General features: G+C 46.5%; 3 non-coding genes across 3 annotated transcripts; all 3 read left to right on the top strand.

The window, feature by feature from the left end:
* Window positions 1-5,373: 5,373 nt before the first annotated feature.
* On the top strand, window positions 5,374-5,445 carry trnae-uuc (transfer RNA glutamic acid (anticodon UUC)). Its single transcript has one exon. It is a non-coding gene; the product is annotated as a tRNA-Glu (tRNA).
* Window positions 5,446-6,325: 880 nt separating this feature from the next.
* trnae-cuc (transfer RNA glutamic acid (anticodon CUC)) lies at window positions 6,326-6,397 on the top strand. The gene has a single exon. It is a non-coding gene; the product is annotated as a tRNA-Glu (tRNA).
* A 1,883-nt stretch (window positions 6,398-8,280) lies between these two features.
* On the top strand, window positions 8,281-8,352 carry trnae-uuc (transfer RNA glutamic acid (anticodon UUC)). The gene has a single exon. It is a non-coding gene; the product is annotated as a tRNA-Glu (tRNA).
* The last annotated feature ends 4,570 nt before the right edge of the window (window positions 8,353-12,922 follow it).

Raw genomic sequence — 12,922 nt, 5'->3', positions numbered from 1 at the left:
GTGTGGCTTGGCAACTGGAAGCAGTCAGAATCTTGGGAGCCAGCAGTTGGATTAGCAGATTTGTTAACACAGGGCGTCTGCCTGTAGAATGATCAAGGTATCTTCCTCTCCGTTGCGAAGCTCCCGGAGAGGCAAGCGAATATTAGGCAGAAATCGGGTTGATTTTTATCCACTTTGACCAAATAAAACTGGCACGATCGCAGCCATGAATGAGGTGTGATGCGAACGATTGATCGCAAGGGTAGTGATGCCACACGAAGTACGGCTGATCAGGCTGCACAATTTTCCTGGCTTGCTTTGTCTGCCACTCCACATGCTGCTTGTGATTCCTGAGCCGATAGCTTGCAAGAGAGAGCCTTTTCACGATAAATCACGCTGCTCCCTGAGAATTCCTTCCGAATCCATCGGAGTAAAGCAGGCAATCCTAAGGGACCACAATGGAAAGGTGTACAGGTCACCGATATACCGGCAAAACGTGACCACTACTCATAGTTTTGCTGGAACGTCTCGGCGGCAGTACTCGTAGGCGTGCCGTCCTGCGGCCTTGCTTGGTATGTGCCACATCATCCAGGGCCAATTGGAGATTGTCAGCTGATGGCGTCGACATCTGGTGATTGTTGATTGAATAAACATGGTCTGTGCCGGTCAGTCTAAGACAACAAGCCAAGTCCTAATTGACTAGAGAGCGGAGATTGCCGGAAATTAACGAGGAGCCAGTTTTTTTCTCTTTCTAGCGTTCGGGATAGCGGCGAATTACTGCGCAGGCGCGTGTCATCAGTCGGAAGCGCGCCGGCTATTTAAAAGGCGGGGGTTACTTTCAGTTTTCTTTCCAGCGACCAGAGAGCGGAGAGTGCCGGAAGTTAACTAGGAGCGAGTTCTTTTTTTCTTTCCAGCGTTCGGGATAGAGGCGAGTGACTGCGCAGGCGCGTGACGTACTCCGAACCTCCCGGGCGATTTAAGTAAAAGACCATCATATCCAGCGGGCAGCTGAGTGAGAGCGGGTAGAGTGGGTTAGGCTTTAGCTCCACCGGCTTCGTCGAGAGCGGCAAGAGGCGAGGCTAGTAGAGAGGGGTTACGTTATTAGTTTATTTGTTGAAGTCAGTGATATTCAGCAATATGCATCTGAGGTTGGTCTTATGTTTGGACTGTCAGATGTGGGGACCTGGGAGACTACCAGACTCCCCGATAACTGCATCTGCGCAAGGTTCACCGAGATGTGGCTCCTCAAGGAACGGATTGAGAGTCTGTTGCTGCAGCTCGATGACCTTCGGTTGGTTTGGGAGAGCGAGCAGGAAATAGACAGGAGTTATAAAAAGTTTGTAGAAAGCACCTCTGTGCCTGTCCCCATGAAAAAACCGATATCTCAATTTAGATTCGGTTGGAGAGGATGACCTGATAGAGGAAGACCTCAGCAACCGGGACCTTGGCACCGAGCATGGTACTGTGGTCCGGCAGAGGAAGCGAAATTGCCTGGTTATTGGGGATTCCATAGTAAGGGGTACGGATAGCAGATTCTGCGATACCGACAATGAGTCTCGGATTGTGTGTTGCCTCCCTGGTGCCAGGGTACGGGATATCACGGACCAGGTCCAGAATAGTCTGAGGGGAGAGGGTGAGCATCCAGAAGTCTTGGTACATAGGTAGAAAAAGAGATGTGCTGAAGGAGGAATACAAGGCATTAAGGAGAAGGTTGAGAAGTAGGACCTCAAGGGTAGTAAACTCAGGATTACTACCTGTGCCACCTGTCAATGATAGGAAGAATAGAAAGCTCTGGCAGATGAATGCGTGGCTGAATGACTGGTTCAGGGGGCAGGGCCTCAGAGTTTTGGATAATTGGGACCTTTTTGGGGGAGGAATGACCTATTCGCTAAGGATGGGTTGCACTAAACTCCAAAGGTTCCCATATCCTGGCGGGAATGTTTAATTTAGTTGTAGGGGAGAGTTTAACTGATCTGGCAGGGGAATGGAAACCAGGATGTTAGGTTACAAGATCTTAAGGTAAGAGAGGAAGTTTATAGAAACAAGTCCAATGAGGATGGCAAGAAGGACAGGCAGGGTGAGAAGTCAGGATAATTTGCTGAATAATAGAAGTACAACAAATCAGGATGTTAGGATACAGAATGTTAGGATAGGGGATGAGGTAGATAGGAACATGTCTAAGATTAATATGTAGTGAAGATGATAAGAAGGATAGACAGGTGGAAAGTTCAGGATAATCTCCTGAACAACAGAAGTACAACAAAATTGATAGCAGATACCGGACTAAATGTCCTATATTTAAATGCACGTAACATTAGAAATAAAGGTAGATGACCTAGTGGCACAACTACAGTTAATAAATAATTATGGGGGATTTTAACACGAAGGTGGACTGGGAATCCAGAATTGCGGTAGAAGTCTGGAGAGTCAGTTTGTGGAATGTCTAAGGGACGTTTTTCGGGAGCAACTTTTTGAGGAGCCCACCAGGGATCCGCTGAATTGGATTGGGTGCTGTGTAATGAACCGGAGGTGATTAGGGAATTAAAGGTAAAGCAACCACTGGGAACCATTGATCACAATATGATTGAGTTCAGTTTCAAGTTTGAGAAGGAGAAGCTGATAACTGGTGTATCAATATTTCAGTGGAAGAAAGAAAATTACAATGGTATGAGAGAGGAGTTGGCCCAAATTGATTGGAAGAGTAAGCTCGCTGGAGGGACAGCAGAGGAGAAATGGAAGGAATTTCTACAGGAAATAAGGAAAATGCAGGATGGATATATTCCAAGAAAAAAAGGTTTTGAATGGAAAAAAGACACTGTTGTGGATAACGACAGAGGTGAAGGCTAAAATAAAAGCAAAAGGGGCGGCGTACAAAGAAGCAAAAATTAGTGAGAAAACAGAAGAATGGGAAGCTTTTTAAAACCTGCAGAGAAGAAACTAAGAAGGTCATTGGGAAAGAAAAGATGAGTTATGAAAGGAAGTTGGCGGATAACATTCGAAAGGATACTAAGAGTTTTTTAAAAAATACATAAGGAGTAAAAGAGACACGGGTTGATATAGGACCAGTTGATAACGGTGCAGGAGCTATTAGAATGGACGATAGAGAGATGGCAGAGGAATTGAATGAATATTTGGCATCGGTCTTCACCGTGGAGGACATCAGCAATGTGCCGGTTAGTCAGGAGTCTCACGAAATGGAAGTAAGTTCAGTTAAGATCAAAAGGGAGAAGGTGCGAGGAAAACTAAATTGGCTAAAGACTGATAAGTCTCCCGGACCGGATCAGGTGCATCCCCGGGTTCTGAAGGAGGTGGCTTTAGAGATAGCGGAGGCATTGGAGATAATTTTCCAGAAATCGATAGATTCCGGCATGGTTCCGGAGGACTGGATGGTCGCAAATGTAGTTCCGTTGTATAAGAAAGGTGGGAGGCAGCATAAAGGAAATTACAGACCTATTAGTCTGACGTCAGTGGTGGGAAAATTATTGGAATCTATTCTCAAGGATGGGGTTGCGGAATACCTAGAGGCGCAAGGCAAGATAACTCCTAGCCAACATGGTTTTGTGAAGGGAAGTTCCTGCCTGACCAACCTATTGGTGCCTTTTGAAGAAATCACAGGTAGGGTGGATAAGGGACAGGAGGTAGATGTTGTGAATTTATACTTTATGAGGCCTTTGATAAGGTGCCTCAGAAGAGAATGATTAATAAGATGAGAGGTCATGGAATTAAGGGTAGGATAACAGAATGGGTGGAGCATTGGCTGGTTGGCAGGAAGCAAAGAGTGGAAATAAAAGGATCTCGTTCTGGTTGGTCACCGGTAACTAGTGGTGTGCCGCAGGGTTCTCTGTTGGAACCACTCCTTTTTACATTGTACATTAACGATTTGGATTTGGGAATAAATGGTTTTGTGCCTAAGTTTGTGGATGACACCAAGATAGGTGGAGGAGTAGGGAGTATTGAAGTGATAGGAAGGTTGCAGAGGGACCGAGATAGTTTAGGAGAATGGGCAAGGAAATGGCAGATGTGATTCAATGTTGAGTAATTTGCAGTTGTACACTTTGGAAGCAGAAATAAGCGTGCAAATTATTATCTAGGAGGAGAGAAAATTCAAAGTACGGAATACAAAGGGACTTGGGGGTGCTCGTGCAGGATACCTTAAAGGTTAACCAGCAGGTAGGATCGGTAGTAAAGAAAGCGAATGCTATGTTGGCATTCATTTCGAGAGGTACAGTGTGTAAAAGTAAGGAAGTGTTGATGAGGCTCTACGGGGCACAAGTGAGGCCTCATTTGGAATATTGTGCGCAGTTTTGGGCCCCACATCTCAGGAAGGATGTGGTGACGTTGGAGAGGGTTCAGAGGAGATTTACGAGGATGATTCCAGGAATGAAAGGGCTTACGTATGAGGAGCGTTTGTCGGCTCTTGGACTGTACTCACTGGAGTACAGAAGAATGAAATGGGACGTCAAAGAGACACTTAAAATATTAACAGCAAAGGACAAGTAGATGTGGCTAGGCTGATTCCCTTGGTGGGTGAGTCCAGGACCAGAGGGCACAATCTTATTATTAGAGGGTGCAGTTTCAAAACAGAGATGAGGAAAACAATTTCTTTAGCCAGAGGGTGGTGAATTAGTGTAACTCCGGCAAACATAGAGCAGTGGAGGCCAGATCAGTGGGGGCGTTCAAGGAGGAGATAGATAGATATCTAAATAGTCAGGATATCAAGGGATATGGGGATAAGGCTGGAAATTGGGAATGGAATAGGTTTATGTTCTTACACCCATTCCCCATTTCTCATTTCTTTTTTTCCCTTTCCTTGGACCAGACTCGATGGGCCGAATGGCCTGCTTATGCTCCCTTGTCTGGTGGTCTTGTGATCTTGTGAATCGCAGGAAATCTCGGGGAGAAGATAGAAAGTCTAGCAGAAGAAAGATTTTTGATTGTCGAAAGGTGTCCGAATTGGATGGGGCTATTTGAAATAGAAAAGGAGAAGCAAAGGCCTGTCCGTAACATGAAAGAAATGCGTTGCGTTCTTTCAGCTGCACATTGGCAGAAGGTACGGCAGCAATGAAGAAGGAAGGGTAAACGTGCTGATGATCTTGACGCGAAGATGTGGGAAACGGAAAATTGTCTGAGTTGATTGTCAATGGTGCTTGGTTGAGAGGATATTTGCGACTGAGGATTCCAGCGAATCAGCCTTGACACTTCTGTATGCTGAGAATGGAGGTGGCGTCGCTTGCAGCTTGAGTGATGAGATGAGATAATGTCCATTATCTCGGGTGATTTTAGCTGCCCGTACGTCTGCTGGGACGTGATGAGAGAATCATTTTGAGTGTGTGTTGTCTGATTTGTGAGCTAGGCAAAGAGAATCTTGGTGATCTGTGGTGATTTTCGTCAGATTCCCTGGTGGTCTAGTGGTTAGGATTCGGCGCTTTCACCGCCGCGGCCCGGGTTCGATTCCCGGTCAGGGAAGTACGTTTTGGAAGCTGCGGCAAGTGATAACTTTCCTCGTCTTCAACTACACCACAAACCAGTGATATATCAATCGAGGCCGCTTCTGGATGCAGTGAGCACGGCATTCTCCACAGTGTCAGCATGCTACCTTGCAGAAATCGGGCTTTCCTGACTGTAAATTAGTAGCTGAGTTGACAGAATTTAGCCAAAGATGAACAAGCTCGCATCCCACTCGTCTCCGTCGCCCTCATCTTTCAATCAGTCAGCTGCAGTCGCGACACATTGGACAGTTGCTCAATAACAGAGTAAATCGAAGGCGATTGAATCTTGGAAGGAAACAGGCGGACAAATTGAAAGACTTGAGGGTTGGTGAAGATTGTCAGAAGGCAGGGAAGATATATAAATCATGAGTATTGGATGCTTGTTGGCGTGGGGTAAACAGGCAAGGTGAAGTCAAGTTATCAATCATCAGAAATCTGTAGGAGACGTGAAAGGAAAGGCTGGCCTTCTTTCGTTTTTGGAAGCAAAAGGTGATGCGGCCGTGATGCAAAAAGGAAGAGTGAAATGTTGCCAGCTACGGAGGATGCGTTCGATTGGAGCAAAGGAGAAATCTCGGACTGGAATGTGAATCGAAGATTTGTGAGGACAGCCAGTCAGTGTCGGAGATGAGGATTTGACAAGAGCATGTTCCTTGAGTGTGTTTGGTTGAAAGAAAGAGTGAATGAGGAACAGCCTGCGAGACATTTTCATGGCAGGATGCTTTGCACTCTGGCTGCTGTGGTCGCACGGCAATTACGCTGCCCGAGGAACTGCTGGGAAGTGGACAGCAAGCCACTTCAATGATTGCCTGGATATAAAAGAAAGCCATTGTTGGTGTGCGTGCGTTGCATTTGTCGGCTCCCTGGTGGTCTAGTGGTTAGGATTCGGCGCTCTCACCGCCGCGGCCCGGGTTCGATTCCCGGCCAGGGAAGTGTGGCTTGGCAACTGGAAGCAGTCAGAATCTTGGGAACCAGCAGTCAGTGGATTAGCAGATTTGCTAACACAGGGCGTCTGCCTGTAGAATGATCAAGGTATCTTCCTCTCCGTTGCGAAGCTCCTGGAGAGGCAAGCGAATATTAGAAGGCAGAAATCGGGTTGATTTTTGTCCACTTTGACCAAATAAATGCTGGCACCGATCGCAGCCATGAATGAGGTGTGATGCGAACGATTGATCGCAAGGGTAGTGATGCCACACGAAGTACGTTTGATCAGGCGGCACATTTTGCCTGGCTTGCTTTGTCTGCCACTCCACAGGCTGCTTCCGACTCCTGAGCCGATAGCTTAAAGAGAGAGCCTTTTCACGTTAAGTCACGCTGCCCCCCGAGAATTCCTTCCGAATCTTTCGGAGTAAAGCAGGCAATCCTAAGGGACCCCAGGGGAAAGGTGTGCAGGTCACCGATAAGCGGCAAACGTAACCACTGCTCACAGTGTTACGGACTCAGTGAATGTCCCTTTAAATAGACAGTTTGTGTGTATGTGTGTTTGGCGCGTACTTACCTCAATAGAAGATAAAGGACGTCATGACGTCGTTGAAGGAATAAGAAGGAGAGAGAGAGAGAGAGACACCAGCCTGCTTGTTTTCTCCATCGATGGGTGAGAAACAATAACTGTGTCTGCCACTGAAATCCATGAATGGAAGTTGGAAGTAATCCAATGGAGTTCACTTTGTTGCTGACCGGTAGACGGAAACAGGTATTTGTGTGTGGACGACCACGATTCGGATGCTTTTCGGGCTAAGGAAGTCACTACCGAGTAAACCCTGAAGTGTCGTTTGGGTTCCATCGTGGAACATTTGTATTTGGTATTTACTCTCTCTATGTTCTCTACATCTACGGTGGTTGTTGAAGAAGCCCTTGCTCATGTTTCACCTTATGGCTTCCGGAATTGAACTTTAAGAACCATTCTGGAACTGGGAGTTTTGGACTTTGCCACACACACACACGAAGAGTTTAGTTTTGGGGTTAACGTTGGAGGTTTAACATTTTTGAATTCTAACATACTAACATTTTTACTTTTATTTTACATATTATCATAAGTAGTGATGAATAAAATAGTTTTTAACACTAAATTATGCTCAGTGTGTTTCTTTTGTTGCTGGTTTGTGACAATAGGTTTCTGGAACGGATCGGCGGCAGTACCTGCAGGCGTGGAGGCCTGGGGCCCTGCTTGGTATGTGCCACTTCATCTCGGGCCAATTGGAGATTGTCAGCTGATGGCGTCGACAGCTGGTGATTGTTGATTGAATAAACATGGTGTGTGCCGGTCAGTCTAAGAGAACAAACAAAAGTCCTACATTGAATTGCAGGAAATCTCGGGGAGAAGATTGAAAGTATTGTAGAAGAAAGATTTTGGATTGTCGATTGGTGTCCCAATGGGATGGGGCTATTTGAAATAGAACAGGAGAAGAAAGGGCCTGTCCGTAACATGAAAGAAATGCGTCGCGTTCTTTCAGCTGCACATTGGCAGAAGGTACGGCAGCAATGAAGAAGGCAAGGTAAACGTGCTGATGATCTTGACGCGAAGATGTGGGAAAGGGAAAATTGTCTGAGTTGATTGTCAATGATGCTTGGTTGAGAGGATATTGGCGACTGAGGATTCCAGCGAGGCAGCATTGACACTTGTGCATGTTGAGAATGGAGGTGGCTTCGCTTGCAGCTTGAGTGATGAGATGAGATCACGTCCATTTGGCTCGGGTGATTTTAGCTGCCCGTACGTCTGCTGGGACGTGATGAGAAAATCATTTTGAGTACTTGTTGTCTGATTTATGAGCTAGGCAAAGAGAATCTTGGTGAGCTGTGGCGATTTCCGTCAGATTCCCTGGTGGTCTAGTGGTTAGGATTCGGCGCTTTCACCGCCGCGGCCCGGGTTCGATTCCCGGTCAGGGAAGTATGTTTTGGAAGCTGCGGCAAGTGATAACTTTCCGCGTCTTCATCTACACCACAAACCAGTGATATATCAATCGAGGCCGCTTCTGGATGCAGTGAGCACGGCATTCTCCACAGTGTGAGCATGCTACCTTGCAGCAATCGGGCTTTCTTGACTGTAAATTAGTTGCTGAGTTGACAGAATTTAGCCAAAGATGAACAAGCTCGCATCCCACTCGTCTCCGTCGCCCTCATCTTTCAATCAGTCAGCTGCACTCGCGACACATTGGACAGTTGCTCAATAACAGAGTAAATCGAAGGCGATTGAATCTTGGAAGGAAACAGGCGGACAAATTGAAAGACGATGTTTAAGGACTTGACGGTGAAGATTGTCAGAAGGCAGGGAAGATATATAAATCATGAGTATTAGATGCTTGTTGGCGTGGGGTAAGCAGGCAAGGTGAAGTCAAGTTATCAATCATCAGAAATCTGTAGGTGAGGTGAAAGGAAAGCCTGGCCTTCTTTCGTTTTTGGAAGCAAAAGGTGATGCGGCCGTGATGAAAAGAGGAAGAGTGAAATGTTGCCAGCTACGGAGGATGCGTTCGATTGGAGCAAAGGAGAAATCTCGGACTGGAATGTGAATCGAAGATTTGTGAGGACAGCCAGTAAGTGTCGAGATGAGGATTTGACAAGAGCATGTTCCTTGAGTGTGTTTGCGTGAAGAAAGAGTGAATGAGGAACAGCCTGCGAGACATTTTCATGGCAGGATGCTTTGCACTCGGGCTGCTGTGGTCGCACGGCAATTACGCTGCCCGAGGAACTGCCGGGAAGTGAACTGCAAGCCTCTTGAATGTTTGCCTGGATATAGAAGAAAGCCATTGTTGGTGTGTGTGCGTTGCATTTTCGGCTTCCTGTTGGTCTAGTGGTTAGGATTCGGCGCTCTCACGTCGGCGGCCCGGGTATGATTCCCGGCCAGGGAAGTGTGGCTTGGCAACTGGAAGCAGTCAGAATCTTGGGAGCCAGCAGTCAGTGGATTAGCAGATTTGTTAACAAAGGGCTTCTGCCTGTAGAATGATCAAGGTATCTTCCTCTCCGTTGCGAAGCTCCCGGAGACGCAAGCCAATATTAGAAGGCAGAAATCCGGTTGATTTTCATCCACTTTGACCAAATCAAAACTGGCACCGATCGCAGCCATGAATGAGGTGTGATGCCAACGATTGGTCGCAAGGGTAGTGATGTCACAGGAAGTACGGCTGATCAGGCGGCACATTTTGCCTGGCTTGCTTTGTCTGCCACTCCACAGGCTGCTTCCGACTCCTGAGCCGATAGCTTGCAAGAGAGGGCCTTTTCACGGTAAATCACGCTGCCCCCCGATGGTTGCTTCCGACTCCACCGGAATAAAGCAGGCAATCCTAAGGGACTACAGGGGAAATGTGTACAGGTCACCGATAAACGGCAAATGTAACCACTACTCATATTTTTGCTGGAACGCCTCGGCGGCAGTACTTGCAGGCGTGCCGTCCTGGGGCCCTGCTTGGTTTGTGCGACTTCATCTCGGGCCAATTGGAGATTGTCAGCTGATGGCGTCGACATCTGGTGATTGTTGATTGAATAAACATGGTCTCTGCCGGTGAGTGTAAGACAACAAGCAAAAGTTCTAATTTGACGAGTGAGCGGAGATTGCCGGAAATTAACGAGGAGCCAGTTTTTTTTTCTTTCCAGCGTTCGGGATAGCGGCGAATGACTGCTCAGCCGCGTGTCATCACTCGGAGGCGCGCCGTCTCTTTAAAAGTCGGAGGCTTACTTTCAGTTTTCTTTCCAGCGACCAGAGAGCGGAGAGTGCCGGAAATTAACGAGGAGCGAGGTGTTTTTTCTTTCTGGCGTTCGGGATAGCGGCGAGTGACCGCGCAGGCGCGTGACCTACTCCAAAGCGCCCGGGCGATTTAAGTAGCAGACCATCATATCCAGCGGGAAGCTGAGTGAGAGGGAGCAGAGTGGGTTAGGCTTTAGCTCAAACGGCTTCGGCGAGAGTGGGAAAGAGGCGAGGCTAATATAGAGGGGTTACGTTTTTAGTTTATTTGTTGAAGTCAGTGATATTTAGCAATATGCATCTGGGGTTGGTCTTATGTTTGGACTGTCAGATGTGGGGACCTGGGAGACTACCAGACTCCCCGATAACTACATCTGCGCAAAGTTCACCGAGATGCGGCTCCTCAAGGAACGGATTGAGAGTCTGGTGCTGCAGCTAGATGACCTTCGGTTGGTTTGGGAGAGCGAGTAGGAAATAGACAGGAGTTATAAAGAGTTTGTAGAAAGCACCTCTGTGCCTGTCCCCCTGAAAAACCGATATCTCATTTTAGATTCGGTTGGAGAGGATGACCTGATAGAGGAAGACCTCAGCAACCGGGACATTGGAACCGAGCATGGTACTGTGGTCTGGCAGAGGAAGCGAAATTGCGTGGTTATTGGGGATTCCATAGTAAGGGGTACGGATAGCAGATTCTGCGATACCGCCAATGTGTCTCGGATTGTGCGTTGCCTCCCTGGTGCCAGGGTACGGGATTTCATGGACCGGGTCCAGAATATTCTGAGGGGAGAGGGTGATCAGCCAGAAGTCTTGGTACATGTAGGTACCAATGACATAGGTAGAAAAAGAGAAGATGTCCTGAAGGAGGAATACAAGGAATTAAGGAGAAGGTTGAGAACTAGGACCTCAAGGTTAGTAATCTCAGGATTACTACCTGTGCCACCTGTCAATGATAGGAAGAATAGAAGGCTCTGGCAGATGAATGCGTGGCTGAATGACTGGTGCAGGGGGCAGGGCTTCAGATTTTTGGATAATTGGGACCTTTTTTGGGAGAGGCATGACCTATTCGCTTAGGATGGGTTGCACTAAACTCCAAAGGTTCCCATATCCTGGCGGGAATGTTTAATTTAGTTGTAGGGGAGGGTTTAAACTGATCTGGCAGGGGGATGGAAAACAGGATGTTAGGTTACAAGATGCTAAGGTAAGGGAGGAAGTTTATAGAAACAAGTCCAATGAGGATGGCAAGAAGGACAGGCAGGTGAGAAGTCAGAATAATTTGCTGAATAACAGAAGCTGAACAAATCAGGATGTTAGGATACAGAATGTTAGGATAGGGGATGAGGTATATAGTATCATGTCTAAGATAATATGTAGTGAAGATGGTAAGAAGGATAGACAGGTGGAAAGTCAGGATAATCTCCTGAACAATAGAAGTACAACAAAAGTAATAGCAGATACCGGACTAAATGTCCTATATTTAAATGCACGTAGCATTAGGAATAAAGTAGATGACCTAGTGGCACAACTACAGGTTAATAAATACGACATTATGGCAATCACCGAGTCATGGCTTTATGATGGATGTGTTTGGGAACTGAATGTCCAGGGGTACACAGTGTATAGGAAGGATAGGCGGGTAGGCAGAGGGGGAGGTGTGTCCATGATGGTTACTAGTGACATAAAATCAATAGAAAGGAAGGATATTGGGTCAGAGGAGGTGGAATCCTTGTGGGTGCAGCAAAGAAATAGCAAGGGTAAAAGGACAATAGTAGCAGTCATATATAGGCCCCCTAATAGCAGTCAGAAAGTGGACTATAAGTTGCATTTGAGATAGAAAAAGCATGCCAGAGTGACAATGTGAAGATAAATATGGGGGAGTTTAACACGAAGGTGGACTGGGAAATCCAGAATTGCGGTAGAACTCAGGAGAGTGAGTTTGTGGAATGTCTAAGTGACGTTTTTCTAGAGCAACTTTTTGAAGAGCCCACCAGGGGATCGGCTGTTTTGGATTGGGTGCTGTGTAATGAACCGGACGTGATTAGGGACTAAAGGTAAAGGAACCACTGGGAACCAGTGATCACAATATGATTGAGTTCAGTTTCAAGTTTGAGAAGGAGAAGCTGATAACTGGTGTATCAATATTTCAGTGGAACAAAGGAAATTACAATGGTATGAGAGAGGAGTTGGCCCTAATTGATTGGAAGAGTAAGCTAGCTGGAGGGACGGCAGAGGAGAAATGGAAGGAATTTCTACAGGAGATAAGGAAAATGCAGGTTAGATATATTCCAAGAAAAAAAGGTTTTGAATGGAAAAAAGGCACAGATGTGGAAAACGAGAGAGGTGAAGGCTAAAATAAAAGCAAAAGCAGCGGCGTAGAAAGAAGCAAAAATTAGTGAGAAGTCAGAAGACTGGGAAGCTTTTAAAAACCTGCAGAGAATCTAAGAAGGTGATTAGGAAAGAAAAGGTGAATTTTGAAAGGAAGTTGGCGGATAACATTCAAAAGGATACTAAGAGTTTTTTTAATACATAAGGAGTAAAAGAGACACGGGTTGATATAGGACCAATTGATAACGGTGCAGGAGCTATTAGAATGGACGATAGAGAGATGGCAGAGGAATTGAATGAATATTTTGCATCGGTCTTCACCGTGGAGGACATCAGCAATGTGCCGGTTAGTCAGGAGTCTCACGAAATGGAAGTAAGTTCAGTTAAGATCACTAGGGAGAAGGTGCGAGGAAAACTAAATTGGCTAAAGACTGATAAGTCTCCCGGACCGGATGAGGTG

This window comes from Pristis pectinata, chromosome 20 (assembly GCF_009764475.1).
Source record: "Pristis pectinata isolate sPriPec2 chromosome 20, sPriPec2.1.pri, whole genome shotgun sequence".
NCBI classification, from domain to species: domain Eukaryota; kingdom Metazoa; phylum Chordata; class Chondrichthyes; order Rhinopristiformes; family Pristidae; genus Pristis; species Pristis pectinata.
The sequence above is the reverse complement of the archived record's forward strand: the minus strand, read 5'-3'. Positions and strand labels throughout refer to the sequence as shown.